The sequence below is a fragment of the Balearica regulorum genome, chromosome 2, assembly GCF_011004875.1.
Source record: "Balearica regulorum gibbericeps isolate bBalReg1 chromosome 2, bBalReg1.pri, whole genome shotgun sequence".
NCBI lineage: Eukaryota > Metazoa > Chordata > Aves > Gruiformes > Gruidae > Balearica > Balearica regulorum.
In genome coordinates, this window is record NC_046185.1 from 61,389,661 (window position 1) to 61,402,534 (window position 12,874).

A 12,874-nucleotide genomic window follows, 5' to 3' on the forward strand; every position below is an offset into this window, starting at 1 on the left:
GATCTGCTCTTTCATATGCACGCAAGATACACCTCAGCCAAAATCTGCTGAAACAGTTTCCATAACTATTGTGCTTTACAATACACAGGTTGAATTATTATTCAAATACCTCTCTATCGTCTCAGTCTCACAGCAGCTTCAGGCTGGGTGGAATTCAGTGAATAAGACTCTTCATCTTCACTCTTCAGTGTCTGCTCACAGTATTCATTTCTGGAAACAAACCAGGCAAGAGTTCTGGCTTATTCCTTATATGCTATTTGATTTTTAAGGTTATTTTGACAGTAGAAATGCTTTATATGATCATACAGTAATGTGAGTTTGGATACTATAGTCTGACTCACAGTGCATAAGGTACATAGTGTTCCACAGAAGAGCAAAACAGTTACTAATTTTTAAGTCCTATAAACATCATTATGGATAAATAATTTACAAAGTTTCTTAACTGTTTATCAGTATTTCCTTGGTACCCGTCATTTGAAACAGGTTATTCTTAAGCCTAAGTGCCTGTACCATTGTCTCAGCTTCACTAGTCAGCTCCAATCAGGAGTCTCTTAACTAACCATAAAAATTTTAATAAAACTGATAAAGGAGCTGATTTCATGTTTTCCCATGCAGCAGCCACATGGAGTCAAGTTGAGACAGACTATGTTTCTAACTACCCGGAAACATGTATCTCTCCCAGAATGTAGCCATATAATTGAGAAAAAAATATCTGAAAACACTAATACGTGTATGTCTAATCTTCAAAAGGTAGCAGAACTGATGCGCTTCGTATGTTTGGAAATAATAGCACATGTGCTGAGAATCATCCCAGAACATTTTTGCTGCTGAGTCAGTTTTATTGGGAAGTTAAAAAAATTTCTATTCACGACATTTCTACTCTTTGTATTTTGCCATGGTGACAAAAGCCATCATTTTAGTGTAACCATAGACAAGGTTTTTTTGTCAGAATGAGAATCTGTAATTTCCTACCTTATTAGATTTATAAACAATGACTTCTGCAGCGCAATTTTTGCTCCAGAAGCAAGTATTTCCTAGAGAATGTTTGGTCACTATCAGAACAAACAAATAAAGATAAATAGGAAAATAGTTACTTTGAATATTATATAAACAATACAAATACAAAAATATTCTCAAAAATTCTAGTTGTTACCATAACTCAATACAGTTCAGTTTTGCAAGCTTGCAAATTATTTGTATGATAATATATGCAGAAGATTTTATTTAAGCAAAGATTTTCTTGATTTCAGCAGAATTTCATATGGATTATAAATACTCTCTAATCTGCTTTATTAGCTTTTTCTATTAAAATTCTTCATTTCTGCTATTCTAGAATATTAATAATATTAGCAGAAAAAAATCTGAGGTAACTGTGGTTATGTGCTCACAGGGAAAAAAAGAGATACCAGAATAACCTCTAAGTTTAGTTGTAGTCTAGCTCAGGAAACACATACAGAAAGCCTGACTGTAACCTTGTGCTGTTTAACATTAGATAACCTATTCTCTTTCTTAGTTGTATTCTGTTGACTTTTACCACCTTAATTTATTTATTTAGTTATGTAAGTATGGCAACTGACACATCATAATATATTAGGAGAATTATAAAATACATAAATGCATAAACATTGAGTAAGAAAGACAATATTTATATAGGTAGTTAACATTTTGTATTAGACATTTTTACACTGTTGCAAAAAACCCTCATATTTTTGGGCAAGCTTTTCTAAGATATTTTACCTCTCCCAAAGATCTTGTTTCTTTCATACATTTAGATGATCATGCATCTAACAAGGCTTTGAGGTGAACTTGAACAGGAAATCTAATTGGCAAAATGCAAAATTGTCCAGTGTCTTCAAACATTAAAATATTATACTTAGGTAAAGTAGGAGCAAGCTATCACCACTTCTTTGGTTCTGTACATTATCCACTTTCCTCACATGAAGAGGAGTACATTAAGATGACAAACTACATCAGTTCTTCTTTTCAAGTTGCAGCTGTTGGCTCTGGTTGACAGTGATTACTTCGTAGCATAAAATAGCAGCATAATCATAATATTTTCTGCTTTTTAGCCTTGGTTGGAAGTTAGAAGGTTCCTATCAATGTTCGTTCTGACTTCAGTTAAATCTAGTCTTCACCTGGCAAAGCAAGTATTTTTACTTTAATCAAACATATCTCTGATGAAATATTATGTGCTACTAAACCATAGTAGTATAAATTAGCTGTGGACTCAGCCTTGTATAAAAAAACATGGAATGAACTTTAGGAGAAGAAATTTTGTCATGTATCTCCTTGGTTTCATCTGGAGATACTGCACAAGTCAGAGAGAATTAAGGGGAGGTATTAAGTGACTAGGAGAGAATGGAAAGGAAGTAATTTTCTACCCTTGTGGAGAAATCTAGGGCTGTAGTGCAAGGCACTCAGGCTAGATACCTTTGGCAGTTCTACCTTCCCTGCCAGAAAGGATCTACAATTGGCTGAATCTCTCCACAGCTGTCCAGGGTCAGCCACAGCAGGAAATGCAGTAAAAGCTAATACCAATGCAGGTGTTCTCACTCATCATGAAAATCAGACATCTACAGGATTATAATCTGCTGAAAGCAGTTTTTCCAGTTTCTCTATCCTTCTGCTTGCCAATTAAATCTTGTTGAGTCATTTCCACAGATTGCTCAGAATTTCAAGCTTTGAAAGATAATAATCTTTTAGATGAGATAAAGTAAGGTAAATGCACTCTGAAAGTGGTATCCTATCTTTAATGTAGAAATGGTATAACTTGGCCTTGGAGGCTACAAGCCACCTGTGCACATAGAAGGTATGTTCTAACTATATGTGAAGTTGAAACTGGAAAAATTAATAACTAAGGACTAACAGGTCAAATTACATTTTCATGTAGATTTATAAAACAGAATTCATGTATTATTAGCCAGATGTCAAATATCAGTGCACATAAAGAAGAAAAGTTTAAAGCCAAAAGCATGTGGTTGATTTTAAATAACCTGATATCGTGTGTCTCCTGTTAGGACTTAACATTGGCTAAAGCAAATAAGGAAGAAAAAAAGATAAGTGTCAAAGATAAGGTGTTTTTCTTATTTCATGAGTGATTTTTTGAGTATGAAAGCATATTAGTATCAGGTTATGAATATTTTTGAGTCATTTGAATTATCTCTGCCTTATATCCTTGTATATTCTCTTTTTATTTATACACATAACCTTCAGGAATGGTAATCAGCTAATAGTAGGTTTCATCTCCTATTTCAGTGAATATCAGCTTGCCATCTAATTTATCTTTTCATGTAAATTAAAATACTTTGTAGCCAGACTATAAAATTCATTTTAACTAAAATACATCCATGCTTGATTGTGGGGTTTTTTTCTGCCATTGCAGAGATAATTTGGTCATAAAATACATAACAGAACACTGCACTTATTTGTGAATAAAGACAAGGCTGAAACCACAAATAATTTAAACTAACAAGTTAACTTCTTCAGATTGACCTCAATGGATTTGAATCGGCCACAGAAAAAATTGCAATCCCACTGCACAGAAAATATGTGCATATGAAAAAAAATCCATGGAAAAAGAAATGATCTATCTGTCTTTAAATCTGTTCTTTCAGTCATGGGACTGTTGAACACTACATTACTCGAATTCAGGGTTACAAACAGATATATTTAGCCAAAGGGAAATAGTGGAACTTTTACCACTTACCTTCATCAGCAGTAATTCTTACTGTCAGCTGAATAAAAGCAAGTACTGACACTTTAACAGAAAGTGGCATTCTTGTTTTTTCTTAAGAAAAAGGTTATTATATCCAGTGTTCTGAGACCAGAATTGTAGTTGCTTTTCTAAATGCCATTGTGTTTGTTTCGGCTGGGATAGAGTTAATTTTCTTCAAGGTAGCTAGTACAGGGTTATGTTAGGAATTTGTGCTGAAAACAGTGTTGATAACACAGGGATGTTTTTGTTACTGCTGAGCAGTGCTTACACAGAGCCAAGGCCTTTGCTGCTTCTCACCCCACCCCACCAGGGAGTAGGCTGGGGGTGCACAAGAGGCTGGGAGGGGACACAAAATGACATAAAGGGATATTCCATACCTTATGATGTCATGCTCAGCATATAAAGCTGAGGGAAGAAGGAAGGGGTACAGGGGCATGTTCGGAGCAATGACGTTTGTCTTCCCAAGTAACGAGTATGCATGATGGAGCCCTGCTTTCCTGGAGATGGCTGAACACCTGTCTGCCCATGGGAAGGGGTGACTGAATTCCTTATTTTACTTCACTTGCATGTGCAGCTTTTCCTTTACCTATTAAACTGTCTTTATCTCAATCCACGAGTTTTCTCACTTTTACTCTTGTGATTCTCCCCCATCTCACCATGGGGGGAGTGAGTGGCTGTATGGAGCTTAGTTGCTGGCTGGGGTTAAACCACAACAGCCATATACATTAGACAAAAGTAACACTTACTTGGAATGTTTCTTGTTTTGCTTATTTGAAAAGTCAAATGACAATTTCCACTTCACTTGATGCCATCATGCCTTCGCAATACTGTCTACATTTCAATTTGTCTACTTTAGCTTAAAAATATAAATACTTCACAGAATGGCAGGGGTTGGCAGGGACCTCTGGAGATCATTTAGTCCAACCCCTCTGCTAAAGCAGGTTCGCCTAGAGCAGGTTGCACAGGATCGCGTCCACGTGGGTTTTGAATATCTCCACAGAAGGAGACTCCACAACCTCCCTGGACAGCCTGTTCCAGTGCTTGGTCACCCTCACAGTGAAGAAGTTTTTCCTCATGTTCAGGAATTTCCTGCATTCCGGTTTGTGCCCCTTGCCCCTTCTGTCACTGGTCACCACTGAAAAGAGTTTGGCCCCATCCTCTTGACTTCCACCCTTCAGATATTTTTAAGTATTGGTGAGATCCCCTTTCAGTCTTCTCTAGGCTAAAGAGACCCAGCTCTCTCAGCCTTTCCTCATACAGAGATGCTCCAGTCCCCTAATCATCCTTGCAGCCCTCCGCTAGACTCTCTCCAGTAGTTCCCTGTCTGTCTTGAACTGGGGAGCCCAGAACTGGACACAGAACTCCAGATGTGGCCTCACCAGGGCAGAGTAGAGGGGGAGAATAATCTCCCTCGACCTGCTGGCCACCTTGTTCTTAATGCACCCCAGGATACCATTGGCCTTCTTGGTCACAAGGGCACATTGCTGGCTCATGCTGAACTTGCTGTCGACCAGGACCCCCAGGTCCTTCTCTGCAGTGCTGCTTCCCAGCAGGTCAACCCCCAACCTGTCCTGGTGCCTGGGGTTATTCCTCCCTAGGTGCAGGACCCTACACTTGCCTTTGTTGAATTTCATTAGGTTCCTCTCCGCCCAGCTCTCTAGCCTGTCCAGGACTCATTGAATGGCAGCGCAGCCTTCTGGTGTATCAGCCACTCCTCCCAGTTTTGTATCATCAGCAAACTTGCTGAGGGTACACTCTGTCCTCTCATCCATGTCATTGATGAACATGTTGAATAAGGCCTGGCCCAGTACTGATCCCTGGGGAGCACCTCTAGCTGAAGGCCTCCAACTAGACTCTACACCGCTTATCACAACCCTCTGAGCTCTGCCATTCAGCCAGTTCTCAATCCACCTCACTGTCCACTCATCCAATGCACACTTACTAAGCTTGCTTATGAAGGTGTTATGAGAGACTGTGTTCAAAAGTCTTTCTGAAGACAAAGTAGACAACATCCACTGCTCTGCCTTCATCCAACCAGCCAGTCTTGCCATCATAGAAGGCTATCAGATCAGTCAGGCATGATTTCCCCTTAGTGAATCCATGCTGACCACTGACAATAACCTTCTTTTCCTCCACATGCTTATTGATGACCCCCAGAATGAGCTGCTCCATCACCTTTCCAGGGATGGAGGTGAGGCTGACTGGTCTGTAGTTTCCTGTGTCCTCCTTCTTGCCCTTTTTGGAGACCAGAGTGACATTGGGTTTCCTCCAGTCCTCAGGCACCTCTCCTGTTCTCCATGACCTTTCAAAGATGTTTGAGAGTGGCTTAGCAATAACATCTGCCAGGTCCCTGAGCACTCGTGGGTGCATCCCATCAGGGCCCATGGATTTGTAGATGTTCTTTAATGCAATCCTCCCCAACCAAGGGAAAGTCTTCCTTTCTCCAGACTTTCTCTCCTGCCTCCAGGGTCTGGGATACTGCATAGTTTTGATTTGTAATAAATAAGGCATTCCTATTGTCATTAAATCTTTTCATTGTGGTAAATTAAATTTTTACAATACATCACATAATACATCAAAATATCAGACAGGTAAAATGGTAATTTTTTGTTTTTAAAACTTCTTGTATTTTCCTTTCTTACCACCTTTCTGTCTTCTTCTTTCTGAGGACAGGCAGAGAAGAGAAAAAGAAACAATTGAGCAGGAAGGTGCAAAAGAAGTTGTATATTGAATTTTTCTGCATCTTCAGAGACATATCACCAGCAAAATTCTATAACATTTTCTATACAGATCCTTTGATCTTTGTAGATAAAAGTTCTAGATACACAGATATGATTACAAATCTCCTTTACCATTTCCATAAGACTTTTTGTAATTCATTTATTTCAACATTTTTCAAGACTATTTTTACCTAGCAAATGTCAACTATACCTTAAATTTCTGACACTAGATGAATTCACACTTGGTTAAGGCAATCAGTCAAAATGATGCTGATCCTAGCAACTTTGACAGGTGAAAAGTAGATCACCTATTCAGGTATTAGGCAGGCCTCAATTCTCAGGCCCTGTTTGTAGAACACTAGAACTCATCAGGCGCTAAAAGATTTAAGGCTTGTCACTGTGACAGACTGATGGTAGACACCACCCATCTAAAAAAAAAAAAAAAATTGTCGGTAATCTAAGCATGCTTGAGTTACTAAATTAGTTTAGTATTGGTTTCTGTTTCTAATTCTGATATCTGAATTTGCTCACATATTTCTCCTCATTGCAAATCCATATTTTTGAAGCATGTTTTTGATTTACAACAACACAGTTTTTAGTGATTATTAAAGCTGAGTCTTCATAGCTAAATTATGAGGGGTGGAGAACAGAACTTCATTTGTGTTACAAAGTGATCTCTCTCAATTCTAGCACTGATTTTCTTTAGACAAGGAATGGAACAGAACAAAGAATGGAAAAGTCTCACCAAAGAATACTTTCTGAGCGGATGCTTGCACTGTAAGACAAAACTTTTTTTTTTTTTTTTTTTCAGAATACAAATAAAGATGCTGCTGCAAGGGTGAAGGGATCCTTACTGAGAGATATTTTCATACATAAATTTGGTTGGTTTGCTTTAGTTTCCACACATACACATTTTCCATATGTTATTCCCACCTTCATTTAACTATCCCAAATATTCAAATGAGGGATTAAGTTATTAATATTTTACATTTTTGAAAATGATCCTTGTAGCTGCTCACATTATCTGTCAGAATTGCATTAATGGGCGAAGTTTCTGCAGAACAGTTTTTATTCTGTTTCTCTCTTGCTTTCTTGTCAACTTAAATAGTGCAGAAGATATTTCTTTGGCTTATCTGTGAAAGGATCTTGGATATTGGGAGAGTTCATCTTTTCATTTCTGCTAGGCGTTCCTGTGCTTAAGTATGATGGAAAGCTGCCAAGAATAGAAAAAAAGAATTAAATTAAGCAGAATCTTTAAACTATAATGAAGATTGATCTCTTCAGATTAATGTCAACTCTCTTTTACAATCACTTCTAGTACATAGTATGGCATAGTACTTGCAGTTTATTTGTAACATACGAATACCTCCACAAATACTGTTTCTGCTGTCATAACTGAAAAGTGATTTGCTCCACAACTTTAATTCAATACATTTGCCTGACACTCTGCCCAGACCAATACATTCTTTATTTTTATACTCTTCAGTAATACTGTTGGATGTAGTTTGTGTATCTCTTTGTGGTAATGTCTTATGCTGTATATAATAGTCTTAGGTGATTAATAATGTTTGTTTTGAAGCTGTGATTAATTTTTGCAACAATAACAGGTAGGTTAACAAACAGTAGAGTAAAAGCTTGCAAGAAAAATTTCCTGTGTTTCTCATTAGACTGCTGAGAAATTACTTATTAACTAAAATTGGTTATTGAATTATCCAAAAGAAGTACATTTTTGATCATGCTTTAGTGGTGCCTTGAGTAAAGAAAACTGCAGAAAGATAAAAGTATTCTATTGCTCTAGTTATGTTGGTGTGTGAAAAAGAAAAAAAAAAAAAAACAACCACGATTTGATCCTATCCAAAACAAAAAACAGACTCATGCTTGACTTTCTACATATAAATGTGATCTGGGTTCTAATTTTGATTAATCCTGGGTAAGGATAACTGACCTAATCAAAGTCACCACAGGAGCGTGGATCAAGATCTTAAATACATTCATGCTTTTTATGGTCTCTTTAACTGCTGTTGACCTAATTCTCAACATCAGTATGCAACTGGTGTTCATTTTCGACTACAGGAAAAAATCAGGAACACATCTTTGGGTGTTACTTACAATCTGCTGATTTAAGACCTAATTATGATAGTTTCTTTTCTGAAATAGATACAGATGAAGTCCAGATATTCAGAAACTTTACTGAAAACATTCTTTTTATTAATACTGTAGAACCTTCAATCTTGCCAAATTTTGTCACTTAAAATGCTGAAGATACAAGATGTTTTCATTATTGAGAATGGCAACCCTACAACCAGAGAGACATTGTTGCTTGTAAAAATGAATAAACCATCACTTTTTAACTCAGTAACTGTATTTACAGTGACTAAAGTTTTTGTGGCAGTCACTGTTGCTGTTTGAATATTGAGTACCTGCAGTAATGCTATCTTAGGAAAAGAAATAACTATTTTTAGATTAAAAAGGAAAATTATTCATTTTCTGTGGAAATTTGGAAATAATTTTTTTTTTTTTCAAAATGGGCTAGGCGGTGTTTATGATATGAATTTAGACATCTTCCCTGCTTTAGGTATGGTCTGATGAAATACTAGTTGCATTGCATTGCTGTTACAATTCCCTGTATACAGCAGAAGTATTCTTGTGGGAGGTACTATTATTCTTAGGTTATGGGAGCGGGAGAAAGAAAAGGTTGTTTCTAAAGCTGCTGTGCTTATTAACAGCAGTCATATTCTAAAGATGCAAAGTAGCATCTCATCCTGCAGTCTTCCCAATGTGATGTGGAAGATACACATACTTCTTGTACACTTCATTGCAGTATTTGTCAGCCTTTTAAAAAAAAAAATACATTTATTTTATAATTGATATCTGAGGAAAACAAACTGAGATATCTGAGCATATGAATGATTCATAAAGAAATATATTTTCCCTAAAAATGTGAGGCTTCATGGGTTTTATTATAGTGTGGGATTTTTCACCTTTTTCATCAGAAATATACGTAAAGATTACTTGATTTCTTTTATAGGAATGTGTTGATTAGTACTGATTCATTCTATGTCAGGTTATTGTGTTTGAAGGTAAGGAAACGAAAAACTGTGCTAAGTCTCTGTCTTCTTTGCACCTACATATGCATGTCTTTCTAATCAGTGCATTAGTGAACAAATCTAGAATTCACAGCAGTATCACAGCTGCGTGCAGTGAATGAAAGGTTTGGCAAGGTGGCCTCCCCATACACTCAGGTGACACTGAAGAGCAAGAAAAAACATATCTCGGACTCAACTCTTTTTAGTTTTTCGTATTGAAATATCAAACTAGAAACAATTTTTTTCCTTCATAAAAAAGAAACTGCTTAATTTATTCCTAATTTTATTCCATTTAAAATTCTTCTAAAGTATTTGCTGCTATTTCAACATTACATTCTTTCAACAGTAAACTGTAGTCATAAATATGAATTATGAAGTTTTATTAGTGTTTTCTTCATCAGATGACCAGGAAATTTTAATTATATTTTTATTGTGATTTTATTTGGAAACTATCTTGCTGAGTTATTTATAATGTATGGAAAGGGGAAACATTTCTCTAGGCATTCAATAGAAAATAATATGAATATCACAAAATTCTTCTCCCATTTTTATTTCAGTTTCTCATCTTAAAATTGCTGGAGTGCTGTCCTCTTGCAGATTCCATAACTTCTTTTAAAAATAACCATCAACTGGTCAGGAGACACCTGGAATAAAATCAGAAACAGTTGATATAACTGAAGTATCTTCTCTTGATTTTTATTTTTAAACATAAAACACTCAAATTCTGCTGCCATGTGGGAATAACTTCCAAGGCACAGGAATCTTCAAATTTAAAGCCTATGTTATAACTTGCTGTGTTTATATTTCTAGATATTGGAAATCAGTGGCAGTTCTACCAAGCTGAGGCCTGTTGAAGTATACTTGTTTATAATGAGCAATCCAGTTTCAGGTGTTACGTGTTAATTTTCACTAAAATGGCGTAATAAAAAGCAGAGAGTGAAACATGTTTAAACTGAATCTCTAACAACAAACGTAATTTGATCACAACTTTGCTATGAAGTATTGAATAGCCTAACAGCAGTAAAATGTAATATGTAGTTTGCTCCTGTTTCACTTCTAATAAACAAAGAACTTCAATCAGCAGCACAGATATGTACAAGATAAATTGTCCACATCTGTCTGCTGTAACTGTTTGTACTTGTGAATCAATTTCACTTGCACAGGTGAAGTCAGAATTGAACTAACAAGCTGAGCAAAATATTACCTCTAGATAAACTTCTTCCTGTTATGCTTTATGACTATGACAGAATAAAACAGTTTTTTCAAGATATTGTTGTTTGGTGTTGCTTATAAATTTTGCATTCTGTTTTAAAGAAGTTAAAGGCACATGGAAAATAAGGAGGTGATTGGTGACAGCCACCACAGCTTTGCTAAGGGCAAATCATGCTTGACAAATTTGGTGGCCTTCTATGATGGGTTTAACAGCGTTGGTGGACAAGGGAAGGGCAATTGACATCATCTACCTGGACTTGTGCAAGGCATTTGACACTGTCCCGCATGACATCCTTGTCTCATGGATTCGATGGATGGACCACTCGGTGGATAAGGAATTGGCTGGATGGTCGCATTCAAAGAGTTGTGGTCAACGGCTCAATGTCCAAGTGGAGAATGTTGACGAGTGGCGTTCCTCAGGGGTCGGTACTGGGACCGGCACTGTTTAACATCTTTGTCGGTGACATGGACAGTGGCATCGAGTGCACCCTCAGCAAGTTTGCCGACAACACCAAGCTGTGTGGTGTGGTTGACACGATGGAGGGAAGAGACGCCATCCAGAGGGACCTTGACAGGCTGGAGAGGTGGGCCCATGCGAACCGCATGAAGTTCAACAAGGCCAAGTGCAAGGTCCTGCACATGTGGGTTGGGGCAATCCCAAGCACAACTACAGGCTGGGTGAGGAATGGATTGAGAGCAGCCCTGAGGAGAAGGACTTGGGGTTATTGATTGATGAGAAGCTCAACATGAGCCGGCAGTGTGCGCTTGCAGCCCAGAAAGCCAACCGTGTCCTGGGCTGCATCAAAAGAGGCCTGACCAGCAGGTTGAGGGAGGTGATCCTGCCCCTCTACTCTGCTCTTGTGAGACCCCACCTGGAGTACTGTGTCCAGCTCTGGGGGCCCCAGTACAGGAGAGACATGGAGCTGTTGGAGTGAGTCCAGAGGAGGGCCACGAAGCTGATCAGAGGGCTGGAGCACCTCTCCTATGAGGACAGGCTGAGAGAGTTTGGGTTGTTCAGCCTGGAGAAAAGGCAGCTCCAGGGAGACCTTAGAGCAGCCTTCCAGTACCTGAAGGGGCCTACAGGAAAGCTGGAGAGGGACTGTTTATCAGGGAATGTAGTGACAGGACAAGGGGTAATCGGTTTAAGCTGAAGGAGGGTCAATTTAGATTAGATGTTAGAAAGAAATTCTTTACTGTGAGAGTGGTGAGGTACTGGAACAGGTTGCCCAGAGAGGTTGTGGATGCCCCATCCCTGGAAGTGTTTAAGACTAGGTTGGATGGGGCTTTGGGCAACCTGGTCTAGTGGAGTGTGTCCCTGTCCATGGCAGCAGGGGGGTTGGAACTAGATGATCTTTGAGTTTCCTTCCAACCCAAACCATTCTCTAATTTTATGATTCTATGAAGTTACTTAGGTAGGAGAGAGGTGTTAAATGCATAAGTGGTTTCATTCATGTAATCCTGTTATGCCTGTGTGTAACATATTGTTGCCTGCTTTGAAGGTTTTATGACAAATACCCTTGTTATGTGATGATTATTTTGTTCAAAGATCACCACTTAAGTTTTTAGGTGAGTATCATTAATGGATAACGTCAGATTAATACTACTGATTTAAAAAGCTATAGAAACAAAACTTTATTATGACTGCTTGCTTAGTACATGCTAGTACTTAGAAGAAACTGGGGAGGGGGCAGGGAGGGGGGCGCAATGTTATCCCTCTTCTGAATTTCTAATTTTAGAGAGCAATTCTAGAGAAGAATTATACTAATTGTGTCTTCTTCCTAGTCTGTATATCAAAGAAACAGAACTGCACCATGTATTTCCACACTGACTAGTCTATGTATAAGGTTTGGTGGTGTCTCCTTTTTAGTGGATTTGATTATTGATTTATCATATCTTCATAAGCTTGCTTTTTTGTTGTGTAAATTTGAGCTCTGCTGCTGCAAAGATCAAAAATGATATGAATTTTTTATTTCTTCCTCCTCATGTCTTGAAGGTACCTTCTACTGTCAATTGTCTTCTATTTATTTTCAACTCCTAAGGTGGTATGTCTGGGGTTATGGTATAGTAAAGGATGACCTTCTGTCCTTACGTTTCAAATGCACTGTGATGTTCATTGCTTCGCTTGTATGAAATTGTATGGA